This window comes from Anabrus simplex, chromosome 3 (genome assembly GCF_040414725.1).
Source record: "Anabrus simplex isolate iqAnaSimp1 chromosome 3, ASM4041472v1, whole genome shotgun sequence".
Taxonomy (NCBI): domain Eukaryota; kingdom Metazoa; phylum Arthropoda; class Insecta; order Orthoptera; family Tettigoniidae; genus Anabrus; species Anabrus simplex.
In genome coordinates this window covers 138,563,421-138,584,251 of record NC_090267.1, presented here as the reverse complement: position 1 = coordinate 138,584,251, position 20,831 = coordinate 138,563,421, and the positions used below count along the sequence as shown (strand labels likewise).

The following is a 20,831-nucleotide window of genomic DNA, read 5'->3' as shown; positions in this document are numbered from 1 at the left end:
CCTTCGGAATGATCTAGCATCGAACCTACCAACTTCAGAAGGCCAGCGCCTCAACCATCCGAGCCACTCAGCCCGTCTCCAAATTTCACTCTTTTATGCAATTGTAAAATAATGTTTTATCCAAGTAATTAAAATTATCAAACCTTTATTTCAGTTGAATTATGCACATTATTTTTCATAATGGTACTTCTGTAGGCCTACAATATGCAGAATGTTTACGAAAATTGGCCTATTATTGAAGTGCGGCCCGCGATCATGACTAAGGTTTCCAATATGGCCCTCGAGCCCTTACAAATTGGAAACCCCTGAGGTAGCTGGTGGCTACAGTAGTCTTCATGGCTGGGCGCTGCTAGCGGGCGCTAGCGGCGAAGTTGTCTTCTTGACGGTCTTCTCCTTGGCAGTGCAGGGCTAGTGGTCGCTAGCGGAGATGCTAACTCGTGGCGATCGGTAAGCTGGAAGTCTGGGTTTCCAGTACCAGGCGTCCGGGTAGTCTCTCCGATGTGCACTCTAGCGTGGCTACAAGCTTATAGTGACTTCATCAGGGAAGAGCGTATGCTTGCCACTGTTCCTGATGCTTTGAGCTATGAGTTGTTGCCCTGCTCATATGCTCGTCTGAAGAGAAGACGCCTGGATGCGGGATAAGATGTGCGAGCTGCCGCGCATGCGCCGTTCTCAAATCTCAAGGCCTGACCATAAACATCTGTTCCGTCCGCGGTGAATCTTACGAATTTAGGTGCTGTCATCAAGCTTCAAAGTTGTAGTGTAATTGTGCCCTAGTTACAAATGTACTGTATGCACTACATAATGAATAGTTTTCTCATGAATATGCATTGACTCAGAGAGCTCGCATTGTCTGTCACGACTGATGTTTGTAGCTAAGAGTGTAGTATCTGTTACTCGTGCCATACCTACAAGCAACTTCTCGTCAGACGCAGATAGTATATGATGCTCTCTCTTCCAAAAGTGGCCTCGTCTGTGAATAAAACGGACGTTGGACGTCAAAAACGTTAGTATAGTGATGGCCATGTTCAACGCGTATACCTGAATACCAATGCATTGTGGGATGTATGTTTATAGGGACATTCTTTTCTTCTTTGATCCCAAGAATGACCGAATATACAAATATTTAGACACATTGTTGTATAGTTAATTGGCGTCAGGAAGGATATCCGGTTGTAAATCTGCGCTAAATCCACATCAAATGCCGACTCCAATAAATTGGGAAAATGGCCAAGATGGCCGAGAAGTAGTGACTCCTGTAACGAGACATTTCCACTCGGATGTGTACGAATATCAGTTAATAATAATAATAATAATAATAATAATAATAATAATAATAATAATAATAATAATAATAATAATTCTTTTTTCTTTCTTTCTTTCTTTCTTTCTTTCTTTGTTTCTAAATCCGTTTACACTCCAGGATTTGGTTTCTTTTCTCGGACTCAGCGAGGGATCCTACCTCTACCGTCTCAAGGGCAGTGTCCTGGAGCATGAGACTTTGGGTAGAGACATACAAATGGAGAGGAGGACCAGTACCCCCTTCAGGAGGACTCGCCTGCTATGCTGAATACGTTTCTTGTGGGGGGGGGGATGGGAAGGTCGGGAGGAATAGACAAGGAAGTGGAAAGGAAGCGGCCCTAGCCTTCAGTTAGGTACCATTTTGCTGGAGGAGGGAACCACTCCGAGGATGGCTGAGGTGGGAATCGAACCCCTCTCTACTCAGTTGACCTTACAAAGCTGAGTGGACCCCGTTCCAGCCCTCGTGCTACTTTTCAAATTTCGTGGCAGAGCCGGGAATCGAACCCGGGCCTCCGGGGGTGGCAGCTAATCACACTAACCACTACATCACAGCGGCGAATACTTGTAATAATATTAATAATAATATTGTTTCTCATTTCAGAACTGATGTATTGACCGGAATTTGAGTGGACGTCACCTTGGTGGAAAGATCAGTGATAATGTCTTTCACTCAACTCCTTCCTGTGCTTTTAATTAGAGCATTTGCTGAACATGCATCTATCGTCTCCTTTGCGGAATCATAGCTGAAATGCAGTATTGTATTCTACCTCGAATTTCGCTATTAAAATAGCGTTGTTAGATATATCTCAGCCTTGCATTGAAAAAGTAAATCATGTGACAAATTCCAGAAAGTTTGTTCTGTTTCAAGTCGTTCGTCGCCATACATATATTCAGAATGTGACCACTTTTTTCAGGAACAAAGGCTGGAAGGTTTATTGATTTTCTGCAGAGGACAATGGATATTACGATCTGTTTGATAGAGCTTCTTGTACGGTGCTACGTCAATCCTCTCATAAGGGAAGGATATTAAAAATCTCTCGAAATGAATGCAGCCTACGTGATGTTTTTCACATTCATCAAAGTAACCAGCGGTGGGGAATCAAAGGAACAGTTTCGTGACGCAAGCGAGAAATAACTGCACTCTACAAATAATGTAACTCGAGGACGGTGTCCGTTCATTAAGTGTATCGCACAGGGTCGTGAATCCCTTAGATAGGTTTCTCGACGTTCCAGATTTAAAGCAAACAAGCCTGTACTCGTAGCCGTAGGACCCCTAGTTCTATGTGGAATCGGATTCTCAGGGACGTGACATTTAATTTTTAAAATCCGCCGAGCGCTGACCGGGCTCTGAACTGAACAAGTACGGTTAGAACAGAACCGCCCAACTTTCTTACCCGCAGGGTCAGTAATTAACGCGGATCACATACACGTTTTAGCTTTTTAACCAGGATGCGAAATCGCGGGGGGGGGTGGGGTGGGGGGACAATTTTATCTTAAAGGTTCCTCCCTACTAAAATTGTCCGGGGAGATTCTTTTATATATAAAATAAGAGTTTTGCCTGTACATTGATCAGAATTTAAAAAGAATGTATTTCCGTATCGGTCATGACCACAGTCATGTCTGTCTGTCTGTCTGTCTGTCTGTCTGTCTGTCTGTAGACCTATGTACGCATATCACGCGAAAGTGGCTGAAGAGAATTTAATGAAAATCGGTATGTTAAATCGGAGAATGAGTCACTACAATCTAGGCTATAAATAATTTTATTCACGCTGAATGAATTGGTAGTTTAGGGGAAGGCCTAAATGTAATTCTCAAATATTTATGTTATTAGTGGTCCTATCGTAAATAGTTCATAACTGAATTTATACAGAATTAAATTTGCGATCGTTTACGTCGTATACATTTCTACCGTACCGGCAATGATAACGGAGATATTCATGAATTCGGATTGTTTCTAAGTCCAAGTCTAAGAAAATGGGTGAACCGAATTTAATGAAAATCGGTATATAAAGTTTGGGAACGAGGAACTACAGTCTAGGCCATTAACAATGTTATTCACCATGGATGAAATGGTAATTTAGGGGAAGACGCCTAAAATTTCATGTTTAAATACCTACATTATTAGTCCTATTGAAACGTACTACATACGGTAACAAAATGTATAGAGAACACAATTTTCGATCAGTTATGCCTTATTCAGTGTTACCCTACTGACTATGATAGAGGAGTGGTGGTAATAATTTCGCGGGGCTATTTCTAGCCGAGTGCAGCCATTGTAAGGCAGACCTTCCGATGAGGGTGGGCGGCATCTGTCTTGTGTAGGTAACTGCGTGTTATTGTGGTGGAGGATAGTGTTGTGTGTGGTGTGTGAGTTGCAGGGATGTTGAGGACAGCACAAACACCCAGCCCCCGGGCCATTGGAATTAACCAATTAAGGTTAAAATCCCCGACCCGGCCGGGAATCGAACCCGGCACCCTATGAACCGAAGGCCAGTACGCTGACCATTCAGCCAACGAGTCGAACAAGGGTGGTGGTGATGATTATTATTTTAAGAGGAAGTACAACTAGGCAACAATACTCTATATTTTAACACTAATCAGACGGCAAAAAGGGAGGGGTTCGGCAATTTGAAAAATAAAGGTATCGGCTTAAGAAAAAGCCACGAAGGGCGTAAAAATGAAAGACTCCAAATGCCTCTATAGGTAATACTGTCGAGATCAGAAAAGAACAAAAGTTGACCAAGAGAGATCGCGTATAATAGATTAAAGTCAGCAGCCTGGCACAAGTAAGTGAAACCAATGCCAGGACTCAGCTAAGGGCCCCCTGGTCGCCAACACACACTCCCATGTTCAGAACCCCTGGGGATCTTTTCAGTCGCCTCTTACGACAGGCAGGGGATACCGTGGGTGTTATTATTGCGCCCCCACTCACAGGGGGACAACTGTGATAATTCATGAATTTAGACTTTGTTGTTTAGTTCATATCAACGTCGAGAAATATTGACGGAAATATTGTTCAGTCGTGTTAACTGGCGATGGTTTGTGTCATGATTGTCTTAAAGTGTAAAAACGCTTGCTCATCGGCCCACATAGATAAGGAAAATTGTGAGGATGATTACACAAATGAGAAAAAACTGTAAAGGAACAATCACTTGAAGAACAAGACAAGAGGGCTTCAAGAAAGGAGGACTTCCTTCACATTAGATGCCCGAATATCTCAGAGTCGGAAGAAGACTAAATATGAAGGCTTACAATATCGAATGTTCATAAAATTGATCAACAATAACATTACATTGACCATTGTTTGTTGTGATGTGCTTTGTCTCTTCCGCTGCCACTCATGTCCGATATATGGGATTACTGCTGCGTACCTAGTAAAACAACCTGTCTCAATGCTGGCGGGAAGTAGCTGGGGAGTTAGATAAATTTCATCTTTAGCATGTCATTCATCTGGTTCATAAACTTTCTGATACTACTGATACGTAACACACTGGTTCATCATAGTATTCCAACTATCGGATCCCTTTTCTGAGGCGCTGATTGGAATGAGCAGTGTGGACACTTAACGGAATAATGGTAAAGGAGTGTTCACGGCTGTCTGCGGCCTGGCCATTTCAGCTCTGGAACTCTGGACTATTAGATCGGCACGGTAGTACTGTTCATTAAAAGTGAACAAATGTGCAGTTTTTCATTTCATTGAGTATTTCATATTAGTCGTGTCGTTCCTACTGACGTCATTGTAATGAACTATGTTGATTTCAGTTGGCAAAACCACGAAGACAGTCTTTCTGAGGATATCAAAAGGCAGACGGGGAGAGTCTGTCATTACAATGAAAACTACCCAACTCGATTGTGACTGGCAGTAGGCAAGTGGGCCTGCCATCGTAATGAAAACTCCCGAAGTTGATTGTGACATGGTAGGCAATTGAGCTTTCCATCGTAATCAAAACTCCCCAACTTGATTGTGACTGGTAGTAGGCAAGAGGGCTTGCCATTACAATGAAAATTCTCTAATCCAGTCTTCACATGAGAAAAGATGTTTGATGACTTCCCGCGCATTTCTGGAGTAACGTTAAGAGCTATGCAATTTAATACAATCTTACAACGTGTAAACTGCTTAACCCATAATTAAGTATACAATGGATTGTAGAATTCCGTAGTGAAGCACGGGTACATCAGCTAGTTCATTATAAAATTATGAGGAAAATGTAGAACACATGTTATATTACTGAAATTAATGTTTTTTACACATATTGCTATATACAGCATGTATACATATAAATAGACGTGTGTGTACGTGTATTTTACCTTGCAGCTAAAAATACCCACCGAGGACCACTGGTGTTTGTGTGTGGTAGTAGCCTCGAGTCTCCCATCGTGTACTATAGCGGTTCTGTGTAGGTAACTGTAAGGGTTGAAAGTGACCGACTATATATACAAAGGACATGTGCCTCCGTACATTTCACCTTGGAGCCACAACTACCCATCGCAGACCACTGGTGTGGTAGTAGCCTCGAGTCTCCCATCTTACACTATAGTGGTTGCGTGTCGGTTGCTGTGGAGGTGTGGGAGATGTGAGGCTTGAAATTGGCTGACTTCGTAATGGAATGTATTAAAATGAGTGAGAATGTACTGGAAAGATCGGAGTGAGAAGGTTCTCTAGAAGGCTGTGATGTGTAGGCTACTCCTTGGTTTTATATACCATCGTTGATTCATCTGGCATAAGTATGTTGATTTTAGAACCATGACAGTTTGCTGATTGAGTGCATCTGTGAGTATTTTATGTAATTCTTGAATATAAAGCAAGTACGTACTTAAACAGCCGGCCCCGTGGTGTAGGGGTAGCGTGCCTGCCTCTTACTCGGAAGCCCCGGGTTCGATTCCCGGCCAGGTCAGGGACTTTTACCTGGACTTGAGGGCTGGTTCGAGGTCCACTCAGCCTACGTGATTAGAATTGAGGAGCTATCTGACGGTGAGATAGCGGCCCCGGTCAAGACAGCCAAGAATAACGGCCGAGAGGATTCGCAGTGCTGACCACACGACACCTCGTAATCTGCAGGCCTACGGGCTGAGCAGCGGTCCTTGCTAGGCCCAGGCCCTTCAAGGGCTGTAGCGCCATGGGGGGTACGTACTTAAAACAGGTCCTTAAAAATACCATTGAGGCAGTAATCCTTATCGGCAAAGAAAAAGGAAAATCGGTTTTCATAACAAGAATTCCATTGATCTCAAATGATTTGTAATTTTGTTTCGAAGGATTACAATTTCCAGTGACTATAGTATGACTATCAATAAGGCTCAGAGTCAAACGTCCCACTATTGCGGAATTAATTTGCATGATTTCTGTTTTTCATATAGTCATCTCTATGTTGTTTTCTCACGTATCGGGCAATCAGAAAAATCTGTTTGTGCTTGCGCCAGCCAACGAGACATCAAATGTAGTGTCTTCTTCTTTTACCGCTTTTCCCACACCGGTGGGGTCGCGGGTGCGAACGGTGTCGCACATATGGAAGGACGTAATTACTTCTGCGTGTTTATGTGGTGGTTGGTAGTGTAGTGTGTTGCCTGAATATGAAGAGGAAAGTCTTGGAACAAACACCCGATCCCTGAGCCAGAAGAATTAATCAAATAGATTAAAATTCCCGACCCGGCCGGGAACCGAAGGCCTCAACGATGACCATTCAGCCAATGAGTCGGACACATCAAATTTAGTGTATAAGAATGTATTTTTATTAAGTTACGTACTATATAAGATACACATTGAACCATTCTGTTCATGGACCAATAGTATAGATTTTAGTATTAGATATTGGGATTACCTGAGACCACCCATGGAGTCATTGTCTTATAGTTCATTTCATAAAAGATTCCAGAAGAAGCGTTCTCGTGTGAAGAGAGCTAGAGCGTCATTATGAAAATCTCCAGAACCTCATTAAAGGGAGTTATGTCCCAAGCCAAGCCTCTTAATGAAGATTGGGGACGCTTCCCAGATCCCGGCAAAACTAACCTTCGGAGGGAAGAAGGAATTAAATTAATATATTTGGTTACGAAAGAGATGCATTGGATATGATACAAGAATTGCAACCTGCATAATTTATGCTTAATTTTGATATGCATTAGGGCTGCAATCATAAATGCATTCGTTAAGTAGGGTACTTGACGTGCTTTGTGCGGGAAAACTTCGAGTCGCGGGCGCGCGTATCCTGCACGCGATCAAGCGGCGTGGCTACGCCGACCTGATTATAAATGCAAGGCCGCCTGGCACATCAGCCTCATTCTCTGACCGTAAGGCTGCTTGAACGAAGTCGTCATGCTGCAAGTCGGTACCGAGAACAACGTTTTATCTTCGAGCTGCACATACAACTAGTACTACTGAATCTGCGAGGAATTACCCCTGCATCAAGCCAGAACGAGCTTCTACATCATCATTGCGAGGAAGCCACAACGGGAGCTGAAGTAGGCACGACATCGGGAATCGATCCAGGAACGTTGGGCGTACCTGATCAGCGCGACGTCGAAGGGGACATCTTCCAACCATCTAAGGAGCTGTACGAAGGACTCACGCAAGATAGAATGTCTCCAATTGTTCGCCAGTATCTGCTGCAAGCGTCGCAGTTTGTCATGATGTGGTAAATTCAGTGGTCCACAGGAAGGGCCGCTCCGTCATGTCATGAATCATATAAGGTCAGAGCTTTCCAATTCTGTTTCAAGCATGCCATTTAAATTTAGATAGGAATAGGGGGCCGTCAGCCAACAGGTTAGTTTATGGTAGGAAAATTCTTGGTAATAAAGAGCTAGGCCTCAAGCTCGAACCCCGTACATTAGGGTAGATGATAGTTTGTAGATTCCTTGTTGGTGTGTTTATAGTTCATTTCGATAGTATTATATTAGCGTACGTGTTATCTTCATGGGTCAGGTCGAACTTCCTTGGTCGTGGTAGGTTAGTCTGACAGGCAGGCACTATTTATTGTGTCGCGTTTAGGCATTTGTCTCTGCAGACGTAGGCCGTATAGTTGAGACCAGGATTTACCCCGTAATTCACCTAGCTTTACTGACAGGGCGAGCGAGTCCGAATGTTTGAGAGATGTGGGCATTATGCATGTAGCTGACTGTATGAATTGATATGAGAGAGCCCCAGCACAGTTTGAGAGTGTATTGGATGCATTTGAGACGCCTTATTATGGCCATGTGACTATAGCTTTCTGTATTTTGCCTTTGTATTATCAAGGTTGAGCCCATGGGAGGCGGAAATAAGATTTGTTATATTGCTGGTGATATTGAGATGAGGGCGGATAGCCCGTGTGTATTTTAAAGGGTGCTTTTAGCAGCCAGATTATGTGAGGTACTTTAAAAGGCGAAGTTTCTTAGCACGCAGTCAGTCAGCTGGGCTCATAAATTGTGTGGACTGCCGCCTGTCGAGTGCTCGGATGGTGAGGGTTATTGTGCCTGACGTCACAGTCTTGAACCTTGGTTATATGGCTGTCTGCAGCTTGTCGAGTGTGTAAGGGGGAGAAGACGACCTTGATGTTTTGAACGCAGGGAGAGATTCTTGTTCTGTTTGTTCTACTTTAATTTTAACACTGGCCCGTTTGATATTGACCCCTTCGACATGTTGGTTGTGTTCCTTTTATATAGTTTGTATATGAAAATTCAACGCCTTGCTTTTCATGGGACCAGGGTTCGAGACCGGGTCAGGGCACTGTACATTATGTGTTTATATTTGTTGCACCGGGGTTCGATGGTATGAGGCATAGTAAAGTTTATGGGAATTACTGTTAGATGTGTATTTCAGCAGATATCCATTTTCTATTGATTCCTTTACTTACACAATTGTAACATGCTTGTTACAGCAGAGCTGTTTCGTGAAGGCAGTGAACTGGTTGTCATCGGCTCAACATTATCTTTACCCCAATCATATTTGAAAGCTCTTATATTTGTAAATAGTATATTTTTATGTAATAAATCCCTGATTGTAAAACTTTGAATGCAGCGATGTTTTCTGTTAGATATTTTTTTTCATTTTATTTTAGCTGATTCTTACCTGATTAGTCACATATCGTAGTGTTTATCTTAATATTGCCCTTTGTTCTCCCTTGTTATCCCTGAGAAGTGCGCGATTGTGCGGCCGAGCGTGGATATGTGTTCAGGTAAGACTATGTGCACAAGCTCACGTTTGTGGGAGTTCTTTCACTACTGTACTACTGTACTCTGGGTTCGAGACCGGCATTCGCCTGGCCGGAACCATAGGGTCCTGTAGGGCACAACATGTACCCCGAAAAAGAATCATAATAAAAGAAGAAACAGAAAAAAAAGGTATTTTAATGCACATCGTCTGTATGATAAAGAGATGGATGTACACAAGAAAAACAGCGAAGTGGGTAGTATTCAGCTAGTATAGAAATAAAAGGAATTAGGAACAACCAACCAATGTTTATCTTTCTTGTTATAACAAGAGAATTAAAAAAAAATTAAATTCACATTTTTCTTGGGGAGGGGGTAATTTATTCACAGGGGAATTATATACCCACTCCCCGCCGGGTATCGCCTGTAATAAGCACTAGTAGTTAAGCCCTATGATCCTTCTCCCCACCACCACCACCACCACCACCACCACCATTTCTTTCAGATTTCGCAACTGTTTTTCATTAAGCACCGGTACGTTCGCTACCGCATGTATCATATGGGCCATGAAAGGATATTTTTGACTCACAAATTATGCCTGTAGCATACATCATCGCTAACGGAAGCTACGATGTACGTTTACGACCTCTTCTACAACATCACACCTGGTGACATCTGTCTTCAACTCTTGAATTATGCCCGAGTTGATATTATTCATCGATATCGACGGAACAATGTTGTTGTACCTCTGTGTCAGTGTCTGTGACCAAGACCGACTCCAATCCTCAGACCTTAATGCTACTCTCGATCGTTCAAAGATGGCGAATCGAGTAGCCGAATTTGTTGGAAATGTGGAGTCGGTCTTGCTGTGACTAATCTCAAGTATCGTGTTTTGTAAACAATAATGGCGGAGTCAAGTCGTTCATTGAATGAAGAAGAAATATTACGAGTTATTATTAGTACCGAGTCAAATAATGGTGAAAATAGCATCAGTAAATTAGAAAATCACTCTCTGTCAGTAGTGAGATTTCGGACATTGATACTGGAAATGTAATTTTGTGTCTTCTGAAAAATACAGATGTTGTGACCAGATGTATTGCAAAATGTTTGGGAATATAGAAATGAGTTTCACGAAACGTGACAATATCTCATCAAAGGGATAATTTCAACATGCTTGAAAACTACACCTTAAAGGCTTAACAAAATTATATAAAATGTAATATTCAATGGAATGTCAAAAAGACAAAAGAGTTTTTACAGAAGGTCGTTCGGAATCTCTGGGGACAATGTTTGAAGGGTAATTAGTTTATAAAAAGTCGTGCCTCCACCAACGAACATGCTCAGTTAGAAAGCCAGCATTTTAGCTATCGCCCGACAACGTAATTTGAATTGCAGCAGACTTTATGGCAGAGCTGGCATGTCTACGTCTATTTCCTAAGACCCTTCTTAGGAGTCCAAATACACAGAAGTCCATGGGTAACCCATCGAGTGCCTTCACCGAAATGTTAGTAAATGTGCACGGATTCCAGTTTCCATCTCAAGTCTTTCTAAGAACAGACGAGTCGAACGAAAAGTGTGGCTGGACGCTTTATTTTGATGTACCCATACCTGACTTTTCGCCCTCCCATTCAGTGCTGGGATATCTGTGTTGTAAATTGGTGTTAAAACCTAGTATACAGAGTATGTCCGAGTCGTTAGCTGAATGGTCAGCGTGCTGGTCTTCCGTTCAGAGGGTCCCGATTCCCGGCCGGGTCGGGGATTTTAACCTTCATTGGTTAATTCCAGTGGCCCGGGGACTGGGTGTTTGTACTGTCCCCAACATCCCTGCAACTCACACACCACATATAACTCTTTTTTTTTTTTTTGCTAGGGGCTTTACGTCGCACCGACACAGATAGGTCTTATGGCGACGATGGGATAGGAAAGGCCGAGGAGTTGGAAGGAAGCGGCCGTGGCCTTAATTAAGGTACAGCCCCAGCATTTGCCTGGTGTGAAAATGGGAAACCACGGAAAACCATTCTCAGGGCTGCCGATAGTGGGATTCGAACCTACTATCTCCCGGATGCAAGCTCACAGCCGCGTGCCTCTACGCGCACGGCCAACTCGCCCGGTACATATAACTCTATCCTCCACCACAATAACACGCAGTTACCTACACATGGCAGATGCCGCCAGCCCTCATCGGAGGGTTTGCCTTACAAGGGCTGCACTCGGCTAGTAGTAGCCACACGAAATTATTATACTGATAGTATATGAGATTTCACCTTCACTTTAATAGCGACACGGCGAATTGTTAACTTGATATTGTAACAGTATCCAGCGATTATCTTGAAACCCTTTGGAAAACCGTACAAGTGTTAAAGAGGATGGTGCAACAGGGATGATTTATATATGAAATATATTCCTTTAGTTGTCCTGGCATTCTTTATACAATGTTTGTTAATTTTTTTGTCTCTAGGGCGGTGGTAAATAGAGCGGGATTTTTTACAATCACGAAGGTACACACATATGCTTCGTCTAATGTCGCCACATTTTTCCATCTGTCCCCTGCCAGATAGCCTTTATACAGCTTTATACAGCTTTCTTTCCGAAATGTGACGAGGCAACAGCTTGTTAACTCGGCGCTTATGACGCTTTTTTCTAATTGCAGGTCCTTATTGATTATGGTGGTAACTGTTGAAACAGATATCCCCAACGTACGTACGATAGTCCTTTGTGAAGCAGGGTTACCACCTGTAACAAGGGCTTCCACATTCCTCCCCCCCCCCTCCTCTGCGGGTGGGGCAGTAGAATAACACTCACGGTATCCCCTGCCTGTCGTAAGAGGCGACTAAAAGGGGTCCCAGAGCTCTCAACTTGGGAGCGTGGGTTGCTGACCCCGGGGCCCTTAGCTGAGTCTTGGCATTTCTTCCACTTACTTGTGCCAGGCCCCTCACTTTCATCGTTCATATCCGACCTACCTCGGTCAACTCTTGTTCTTTACTGACCCCGATGGTATTAGGTATCGAGGCCCAGGAAGTCTTTCATTTTCACGCCGTTCGTGACCCTTTTCTTTCTTTAACCGATACCTTCATTTTTCGAATGTCGGATCTCTTCCGTTTTTCTCTCTGATCAGTGTTGCCCAGTTGTACTTCCTCATAAAAGAAATCACCAGCACCACCAACTCAATTTCCTCACCACTTCTGGTGTACGGCTGGTGGCTGGTCACGGATTTGCCGTGACCTTAAGTTAGGTACCATCCCGGCATTAGCCTGGAGGAGAAAACCACTTCGAGGATGGCTGAGGTGGAAATCGAAGCCCCTCTACTCAGTTGACGTCACAAGGCTGAGTGGACCCCGTTCCAGCCCTCGTGCCACTTTTCAAAGTTCGTGGCAGAGCCGGGAATCGAACCCTCGCCTCCGGGGGTGGCAGATAATCACGCTAACCACTATAACACAGAGGCGGTCATGTGAAAACTATGAACAGGATTTCTGTACAAAATGCCGGGCTGAGTGGCTCAGACGGTTAAGGCGCTGGCCTTCTGACCCCAACTTGGCAGGTTCGATCCTGGCTCAGTCCGGTGGTATTTGAAGGTGCTCAAATACGTCAGCCTCGTGTCGGCAGATTTACTGGCACGTAAAAGAACTCCTGCGGGAATAATCAATCAATCAATCAATACTGATCTGCACTTAGGGCAGTCGCCCAGATGGCAGATTCCCTATGTGTTGCTTTCCTAGCCTTTTCCTAAATGATTTCAAAGAAATTGGAAATTTATTGAACGTCTCCCTTGGTAAGTGATTCCAATCCCTAACTCCCCTTCCTATAAATGAATATTTGCCCCAGTTTGTCCTCTTGAATTCCAACTTTATCTTCATATTGTGATCTTTCCTATTTTATAAACGCCATTCAAACTTATTCGTCTACTAATGTCATTCCACGCCAACTCTCCGCTGACAGCTCGGAACATACCACTTAGTCGAGCAGCTCTTCTTCTTTCTCTCAATGCTTCCCAACCCAAACATTGCAACATTTTTGTAACGCTACTCTTTTGTCAGAAATCACCCAGAACAAATCGAGCTGCTTTTCTTTGTATTTTTTCCAGTTCTTGAATCAGGTAATCCTGGTGAGGGTCCGATACACTGGAACCATACTCTAGTTGGGGTCTTACCAGAGACTTATATGCCCTCTCCTTTACATCCTTACTACAACCCCTAAACACCCTCATAACCATGTGCAGAGATCTGTACCCTTTATTTACAATCCCATTTACGTGATTACCCCAATGAAGATCTTTCCTTATATTAACACCTAGATACTTACAATGATCCCCAAAAGGAACTTTCACCCCATCAACGCAGTAATTAAAACTGAGAGGACTTTTCCTATTTGTGAAACTCACAACCTGACTTTTAACCCCGTTTATCATCATACCATTGCCTGCTGTCCATCTCACAACATTTTCGAGGTCACGCTGCATTCTCTATAGAGAATAACATCATCCGCAAAAAGCCTTACCTTCGATTCCACTCCTTTACTCATATCATTTATATATATAAGAAAATATAAAGGTCCGATAATACTGCCTTGAGGAATTCCCCTCTTAATTATTACAGGGTCAGAAAAAGCTTCACCTACCCTAATTCTCTGAGATCTATTTTCTAGAAATATAGCAACCCATTCAGTCACTCTTTTGTCTAGTCCAATTGCACTCATTTTTGCCAGTAGTCTCCCATGATCCACCCTATCAAATGCTTTAGACAGGTCAATCGCGATTCAGTCCATTTGACCTCCAGAATCCAAGATATCTGCTATATCTTGCTGGAATCCTACAAGTTGAGCTTCAGTGGAATAACCTTTCCTAAAACCGAATTGCCTTCTATCGAACCAGTTATTAATTTCGCAAACATGTCTAATATAATCAGAAAGAATGCTTTCCCAAAGCTTACATACAATGCATGTCAAACTTACTGGCCTGTAATTTTCAGCTTTATGTATATCACCCTTTCCTTTATACACAGGGGCTACTATAGCAACTCTCCATTAATCTGGTATAGCTCCTCCGACCAAACAATAATCAAATAAGTACTTCAGATATGGTACTATATCCCAACCCATTGTCTTTAGTATATCCCCAGAAATCTGATCAATTCCAGCCGCTTTTCAAGTTTTCAAATTTTGTATCTTATTGTAAATGTCATTGTTATCATATGTAAATTTTATTACTTCTTTGGCCTTAGTCTCCTCCTCTATCTCGACATTTTCCTTGTAACCAACAATCTTTACATACTGCTGACTGAATACTTCTGCCTTTTGAAGATCCTCACATACACACTCCCCTTGTTCATTAATTATTCCTGGAATGTCCTTCTTGGAACCTGTTTCTGCCTTAAAATACCTATACATACCCTTCCATCTTTCACTAAAATTCGTATGACTGCCAATTATGCTTGCCATAATGTTATCCTTAGCTGCCTTCTTTGCTAGATTCTATTTTCTAGTAAGTTCCTTCAATTTCTCCTTACTTCCACAGACATTTCTATCTCTATTTCTTTCCAGTGTGCACCTCCTTCTTAGTCTCTTTATTTCTCTATTATAATAAGGTGGATCTTTAATATTCCTTACCACCCTTAATGGTACAAACCTGTTTTCGCATTCCTCAACAATTTCTTTAAACCCATCCCAGAGTCTGTTTACATTTTTATTTACCGTTTTCCACCGATCATAATTACTTTTTAGAAACTGCCTCATGCCTGCTTTATCAGCCATATGGTACTGCCTAACATTCCTACTTTTAAGACCTTCCTTTCTATCACATTTATTTTTAACTACCACAAAAACAGCTTCATGATCACTAATACAATCTATTACTTCAGTTTCCCTATAGAGCTCATCTGGTTTTATCAGCACCACATCAGGATATTTTTCCCTCTGGTTGGTTCCATCACTTTCTGTATCAGCTGTCCTTCCCATATTAACTTATTTGCCATTTGTTGGTCATGCTTCCTGTCGTTCGCATTTCCCTCGCAATTTACATCTGGCAAATTCAGATCTCCCGCTACAATCACATTTCTTACCATGTCGTTTCCCACATAGCTGACTATCCTATCAAATAATTCCGAATCCGCGTCAGTGCTACCCTTTCCCGATCTGTACACTCCAAATATATCAAGTTGCCTATTATCTTTAGAAATGAGCCTTACACCTAGAATTTCATGTGTCTCATCTTTAACTTTTTCGTAGCTTACAAATTATTCTTTCACCAGAATGAACACTCCCCCTCCCACCCTTCCTATCCTATCTCTACGATACACACTCCAGCGCCGTGAGAAAATTTCTGCATCCATTATATCATTTCTCAGCCATGATTCAACTCCTATTACAATATCTGGTAAATATATATCTATTTAATTACTTAATTCTATTCCTTTCCTTACAATGCTTCTACAGTTCAACACTAACAATTTTATGTCATCCCTACTTGATTTCCAGTTCCCTGTTCCCTTATCACCGCTCCCTAGGCCATCCCGTTCCAAACAAATTTCCTAACTTGTAAGTACCACTGCGGTTTAAATGAAGGCCATCCAAGCGCAGATCCCTATCTCCTACCCACCCATTAGGATCTAGAAATTTCACTCCCAGTTTCCCACATACCCACTCCATAGTCTCATTTAAATCCCCAATCACCCTCCAGTCAGTATCCCTTCTACACAGTATTCCACTAATAACAATCTCCGCTTTCTTAAACTTCACCCTTGCTGCATTTACCAGATCCCACACATCTCCAACTATGTTGGTACTTATATCAGCTTGCCTTACGTTGTTGGTACCAACGTGAAACACTACCACCTTCTCCTTCCCCTCCTCCCTCTCTTCTACTTTCCTCAACATCTGCCTCAACCTAATTCTTGGATAACACTCTACCCTGGTACCCTTTCCTCCACACACTTTCCCCACGTGTCTAACGATGGAATCCCCCATGACCAGAGCCTCAACCCTACCCACCTCATTTGATCCCCTCCCCTCCTGGTCATCCCTATCTTTCCTGATAGCTGCAGAAGCTACTTCCTCCTCCCTTTTCTCCTTCCCATGACCCTGTTCCACCTGTCTTTTCCTATCCTCTACTCTACGTTTTCCTTTCCTACCTTTTCCCTTCCTCCTACTTCCACACATCTCAGCAACAGTTCCCTGTCCCTCATCTTCCCTCTGTTGTTCTACCTGGAGTGACTCGTACCGATTTCGCACAGACACCTGTCCTGAATTCTGATCCTCAATAGAGCCCTTAGCCTGCAATCTCCTTCCCCTTAGAACATTAGACCACCTGTCTTCTACAACTCCTCCCTTTCCTTCCCCTCCCTCTTGTACACCTACTGTAACCCGTACATTGTTTGAGGTAGTCCTATCTTCCTTCCTGTCTTCTGTGAGAATCCTAATTATCTCCCTCAAACTTTCCAACTCCTCCCTCATACCCCTCAATGCCTCGCTACACCCACAGTAAGTGCACTCGCGCTCCTTAGCCATGCTTTACGGGGGAAAAATGAAATTAAAAATAAAATAACTTATTTGCAAAAAATAATATATTGTCTGGGATAGTACACAACAATAAGGTAATTAATATACGACTACACTACAATATTACTTAGCCGTGCTCTTTTTTTTTTATCCTACAGCCCCTGACAGGATAAAAACTGCTGTTAATTACTGAATATCGAAAGCAATAGCCTACACAAGAACTACACAATTCCAAACTGCAATTAAGCCTATTCTAATTACTTTGCATCCGGGAGATAGTAGGTTCGAATCCCACTATCGGCAGCCCTGAAAATGGTTTTCCGTGGTTTCCCATTTTCACACCAGGCAAATGCTGGGGCTGTACCTTAATTAAGGCCACGGCCGCTTCCTTCCAATTCCTAGGCCTTTCCTATCCCATCGTCGCCATAAGACCTATCTGTGTCGGCGCGACGTAAAGCCCCTAGCAAAAAAAAAAATTCTAATTACAACAACAGTATTTTAGTAAGAGTTTCTACGGATACCTCTACTACACCAGTACTACACAAATATTTTACAATAATAAAATAATCACACTAAATTCTAATAGGATATTACTCGTATACTACTGTACAGTACACTACAGTAATTTTAAACTACTTTCAGACGTATCCTAATTACGGTACCGGTACCGAACCGTATGTCACTAAACTAAGCACAACAGAAATGAAATTTGCAAGAACTACTGTACCCAAAGATTACCAACGAAGCTAAATATTTAGACAAATTATTATTAGTATTATGGTCTAATAGATCATCATCATCTCATCATCATCATCATCTGTTTACCCTCCAGGTTCGGTTTTTCCCTCGAACTTAGCGAGGGATCCCACCTCTACCGCCTCAAGGGCAGTGTCCTGGAGCTTCAGACTCTTGGTTGGGTATACAACTGGGGAGTATGACCAGTACCTCGCCCAGGCGGCCTCACCTGCTATGCTGAACAGGGGCCTTGTGAAGGGATGGGAAGATTGGAAGGGATAGGCAAGGAAGAGGGAAGGAAGCGGCCGTGGCCTTAAGTTAGGAACCATCCCGGCATTCGCCTGGAGGAGAAGTGGAAAACCACGGAAAACCACTTCCAGGATGGCTGAGGTGGGAATCGAACCCACCTCTACTCAGTTGACCTCCCGAGGCTGAGTGGACCCCGTTCCAGCCCTCGTACCACTTTTCAAATTTCGTGGCAGAGCCGGGAATCGAACCCGGGCCTCCGGGGGTGGCAGCTAATCACGCTAACCACTACACCACAGAGGCGGACCGGTCTAATAGATACACACGAAAAATAACACAAGAATATAGCAGGCAGGATACGGCACTATCTAAATGTACTGTATCTATACTACAATGTATCTACACTACACTACACTGCGTTTGGTTAAATGCTTAAGTATCGAAAGGATTGCCGTACACGAAGAAAAACACGAATATAACTCTCAAGATACTATCTAATATATTATACCTTATCTTCACTTCAATTCTACTGAAATGTGGTTATGTGATTATTAGAGCTGGTGGATTACTTTTATTTTCCCTACTCCACGGGACGCAGAATAAAAGTGTCCTTAATTAGGCCTACTGAAAAATACGAGGTTGTCTACAGTAATTTCTCAAATATTTTTATCAATACTACTACTACTCCAGGGACTTGAACTGCAATTACTGGGATATGTGAACTTTATTATTATTAGCTAACCGCTCATAAATACTGAAAGATCGAGGGAGCGAAATATAAATTACGGATACTTTAACTACCTACTCAGAAGTACAAATGAATGGAATACAAGGTCAGCTGATTTTTATTTATATTTACTTGACTACACTACACCCTTTGTTCACGACTGTAGCCATCAATGCAATATTTCAATATAAGGAGCGACAATAATCAATAACAATACGACTGTTAACTATACCGTGTAATCTCTTTAACTTCTTTTTAAATGGAAGTTTACAGGCGTATCGTGTTTTTTAATGTAGTAAATTATTACCTTCGCGATAGTTTGAACGGATATCTATACGAAATACCGGAGAAGTTGCTGCAGAAGTTACGGTACTATTCCTTATGATAATCTGCCTTTGTATAACCAACGAACCTACAGATATTTACAAATATTTTTAAAGTTAATATTATTACCTAAAGTATTTCGTAAACCTAAATTCGAAACAAGGTACACCTAGCTAGCCTACTTAACCTAGAAAACGTAATTTACTGAAGACCAACTGAATTACTTGTTACAAAATTTAAATAAATATCACTACTCCCAATTTCTACCAACAAGCACTAAACACCACTATATAAACAGCACTAAATGAATCAGATATACACAAAATTTAGCTATTTCAATAGGTTTTTACTACTTTATCATTACAATAATGCAAGAGCTCTCTCAACAGCCAAGCGTTCTCACGCGCATCCAACAATGGACCCGGCACCTCGGCGTCTCCGAAAACCGTAAAAGAGTAGGTAGTGGGACGTAAAACAAATAACATTATTATTATTATTATCTGTACAAGTAAGCAATGTCTGCTGTGAATCAATTAAAAGATGACATTAGCATACCAATTACATTGGACGTTTATCAAATCTTTGTTCGTCGTTGTCCTAACTACAATTGCAGAATATGTGGAAATATTTGAACCCGTCCTCAACGCCCTGCAAGAAAAAGCACATAGATTTTGTCAAAGTGGGAGAGCACATAAACCTCCCGAGGATGAGTGGACCCCCTCCCAGCACTCGTACCAAATTACAAATTTCGTGGCAGAGCCGGAGGAGGACCAGACAAGAAAGAGGGATGGAAGCTGCCGTGGCCTTAAGTTATGTACCATCCCGGCATTTGCTTGGAAGAGTATTGGGAAATCACGGGAAAACAACTTCGAAGATGACTGAGGTGGGAATCGATCCCCACCTCTACTCAGTTGACCTCACTAGGCTGAGTAGCCCTATTACCTCCTTTCAAATTTCGTTGCAGAGCCGGGAATCGAGCCCGGGCCTCGGGGGGTTGGCAGCTATCACACTAACTACTGCAGCACAGAGGCGGGCCCTTGTTACTTCCAACTCAAAAATAAGATATTTTGAGACTACTACTACTAATTCTCGCAGTCCCAGACATTTCACATCTTTAACGCACGTTTGACAGGCTATTTAGACGCTAATAGAATTCAGGCTAAGTCCAACGGTTATACCTAAATACCTTGGCTAAGCTCCAAGCATACAGACTTAATCTTTTATTTAGACAGCCCCACCCACAAGTTTCCGTGGTGTAGTGGTTATCACATCCGCCTAACACGCGGAAGGTCCCCGGTTCGATCCCGGGCGGAAACATTTTTATTTTTAACTAACTCTATTTAATTACAGGAATTATCCTTCTGGTGTTATCTTTAAAAATTAATTTGCCTACATGCCACTTTTAAACGCCCTCTGCATGTGACAAAATTTCATATTGTATCGGTAACACTGCCACTTGACCGAAGTCGCTAATGATGGAACCGCCTCTCTGGTGTAATGGTTAGTGTCTCTTACATTTTTTTTTTTTTTTTTTTGTGACTTAGTGTGCATTTCTATCCCTTTCAAAGTCTTCTTTTTCTTTTTAATCTGTTTACGCTCCAGAGTTGGCTTTTCCCTCGGACTCAGTGAGGAATCCAACCTCTACCGCCTCAAGGGCAGTGTCCTGGAGTGTGAGACTCTGGGTCGGAGGATACAACTGGGAGGAGGACCAGTACCTCGCCCAAGCTGCCTCACTTGCTATGCTGAACAGACGCCTTGTGGGAGATGGGAAGATTGGAAGGAATAAACAAGGAAGAGGAAAGGAAGCAGCCTTAGCCTTAAGTTATGTACCATCCCGGCATTTGCCTGGAGAAAAAGTGGGAAACCACGGAAAACCACTTCCAGGATGGCT

At 42.6% G+C, this 20,831-nt stretch overlaps 1 non-coding gene across 1 annotated transcript; it reads left to right on the top strand.

Annotated features, from left to right (window-relative positions):
- The first annotated feature begins 20,184 nt into the window (after positions 1-20,184).
- On the top strand, positions 20,185-20,257 carry TRNAV-AAC (transfer RNA valine (anticodon AAC)). Its single transcript has one exon. It is a non-coding gene; the product is annotated as a tRNA-Val (tRNA).
- Positions 20,258-20,831: the final 574 nt, after the last annotated feature.